We start from the raw sequence: 3,406 nt of genomic DNA on the forward strand, positions 1-3,406 counted from the left end.
GTTTCTGTACTGAATCGGGGTACTCATTTCAGTTGATTCATCTTGATCAACGTGAAACAAGGAATAAAAAAATAACATCGTGATAATATTTTCACACAGAAAATGATGTACGAAGATTACCTGTTTATAACATGAATGGTTTATATCAGATTCATAATATGCAATTATCATGTTTAAATTGAACAGCGCAGGAAATAGGAAAAATATACAACCTTACAAACACGTTTCTATAATAAAGACGATAGAGAAATGAGAAATAAAGGAGTTACTTTCAAAAGCCCAACAGTAGACATAACATTTCAAAGTTGAACAATTAAACATCCCAGGAAGTATAATATTTGATGGATAGAAAGAAATTCATTTAACTGTCGAAGATACAAGCAATAAAAAAGAAATATCTAAAATAAATATATGAAGAGTGCTCTAAGCAGTTCCTACTGTCAGACATTTTAACTGTTGGTAAATCAAATATGACATACGCTGGTTTACCGTACAGAAAGATATTACTTAATATCTCAGATTCAGACATTTCTGAGAAAATTAAATGTTATATAACTTTTAACGACTAGACATGAATATTATTTACAAATTGAAAACTTTAGAGACTATCTTTATCATCTTAATTACTCTGAAGCTGGAAATATATTTTTGATAAATACAAATTGAAACTTGTTAGATATGGATAAATGAAATTATTTTTGTTTCAAAGCTATTTCAGTATTAATTTCCTTTAGGTATAAAAGTAATTCTCCTTCTCTCACTCTTTCGCTCGCTCACTGTTGCCCACGCAGAACCCCACAATTCCTTTTCTGTCTAAGTCTCTCCCTCTCACTTACACACACATATTCTCTCTCTCTCTCTCTCTCTCTCTCTCTCTCTCTCTCTCTCTCTCTCTCATATCTGTGTATGTATGTTTATACACACACACAAACACACACACACACATATAAGTATATATACACAGCCTAATACATAATATACATCTTATATATATATAATACATATTATATATTTATATAGATATTGTGTTATATATATTTATATCGTGGCATTTATATCGTTCATTTTGGTAGTTCATTTTGGACATTACTCTAACTATGGCAACTTTCAAAGAATCTTTGGCGTTATGGGCGTGTTCATTTACCTCTCTCCCAACAACGCTCCATATGTAATAGATTGAGATCTGGGGGATTAGGATGTTAGGGGTTATGTGATCATGAAAATTTTCAGCCATCCATTCCTCTGTTACTAGAACCATGTGTGATATTGCAGAGTCCTACTGAAACACATATGGCCTTCCATTGTACACACTGTCTATCCAGAGCTTAACAATTATTTCCAGGACCTCAATGTAGGTGGCAGTTAATTCTAAGGCCTTGTGGAAAGAAGTAAGGAGGCATCACATATTCTTCATTGCTGACAACCAATAAAACCATGACAGTTACAGGAAATTTTGTATGCATAACACTCGAAACTTCAGAAGGGTCTGTACATAACCATCTGCCATCTCTTCTGTTAAGTTTTTGATCTTGTCCGAAGTTTTTCTCGTTTGAGGAAAAACTAAATCTGCTGGATTTTCAGTTTGTTTAAGAGCTTTTTAGATCTGATGTAATGATTTTCTTTTGCTTTTTCTGACAAATTGACCTTTCCTCATCATATAAGACTTATATCTGATGTCTTCGTGGATAACATTTCTGACTATTCCTTCTGACACATGGAGGTCTTTTGCAATTGATCTCATGGACTTTCTCGGATTGTAATCAATGATCTGTTGAACTTGCTGGATAAATTTTTTGATACTGGTGATGTTTCCATCTTCCGTCTCTAGCTCCTTACAAACTTTGCAGACGAAAGATCTGGCAACTTCTAAAAATCGAGATATTTCTAAATCGCTATGCTTAGCCTTTAGAACAGCATGCCTCTTCATTTCTTGAGTAAGCTGAGGGTCTGCCATTATTATTTTCTGAAACAAAGATTATACAGAGTTAGCAAAAAATGCAGCAATGACCCAAAAATGTACGTCCTCAAATACCTTACGCACCCTGTATATATATCTTGTGTGTAAAGTTACATGTATGACTACTACTCTATGAATTAGAGCTCCGAGTAGAATATCATTACCCAGTCAGCTTAAAATATAATGATTTGTCTACCCCTGTACGTAGCATTATTGCTAGTTATGATATACAGAACATGTGTAGTGGAAAATTAAGATAAACTCAAGTAACAGAACGCAACGAAGTGTTTCTCTGACGATCCATTGCGGCTAGGCATCCATATGTACATTGAACTTCCAATGCTGAATTCGAAATAACGTATGTATGTGTTTGTGTGTGTATGTTTGTGTGCGCGCGCACACATGCACACACACTCACACACAGGCACAGACACACACAGTCATACACAGATACACGCACAAACACTCGTACATACAAGCGCACACACAAGCACATACACATGCATGCTCATATATTTGTGTGTATTATAGTTTTCCATGTAATATGTGTATCTGAGGGCGGTGAGCTGGCAGAATCGTTAGCACGCCGGGCGAAATGTTTAGCGGTATTTCGTCTGCCGTTACGTTCTGAGTTCAAGTTCCACCGAGGTCAACTTTGCCTTTCATCCTTTCAGGGTCGATTAAATAAGTATCAGTTACACACTGGGGTCGATGTAATCGACTTAACCTCTCTGTCTGGTCTTGTCTGTCCCCTCTATGTTTAGCCCCTTGTGGGCAATAAAGAAATAAATATATGTGTGTCTGTGTGTGTCGGGCGGAGAGGATTGAAACTGTTGAAACCTCTCACACTGCTTTGAAATGTCAGCATTACGAAAACATTTTTCTATTATATAACGCTTAATTACAAATGAGAGGATATCACTGGGAAGTTATAAAAGAATTAACATTGAATGACAGCACTGCTTAGTTTAACAAGAAGTATAATGATGATTAAACGTTAATTGTTTCCGTTTATTTAAGCACTTATGACAAACTAAAAAGAGATTTTAAAAAAAATTGTTTCGGTGATGTAAATATAAACAGTAAAAATTCAAATTTATTTTATGTAATCATTGACTATCCAGAACAGCATAAAAATAAATGTCAGTTTTAAAAACATTTAAAAGCATAAATATATCTTTAATAAAATGGAATGTGCTTTGAAGATGTAGAACAAAAAGAAAAACAGAAAACAAAAAACGTCATTTAGTTGGATACATCTCGAGTACGTGAAGTCTCCCATATAGGAATCACGTAGAGGAAACATTTAGTCTATAAGTTTAATGATCAAATTATTTAATTTTTACAGTCCATTTCGGCTTGTATAGTTGTGTAATAGATTAAAGATCATAAATGAAATAGTTATATATGTGTATATAATATGTGCGCGTTATATATATATATTAATAT

Source organism: Octopus bimaculoides, chromosome 5 (genome assembly GCF_001194135.2).
Source record: "Octopus bimaculoides isolate UCB-OBI-ISO-001 chromosome 5, ASM119413v2, whole genome shotgun sequence".
Taxonomy (NCBI): domain Eukaryota; kingdom Metazoa; phylum Mollusca; class Cephalopoda; order Octopoda; family Octopodidae; genus Octopus; species Octopus bimaculoides.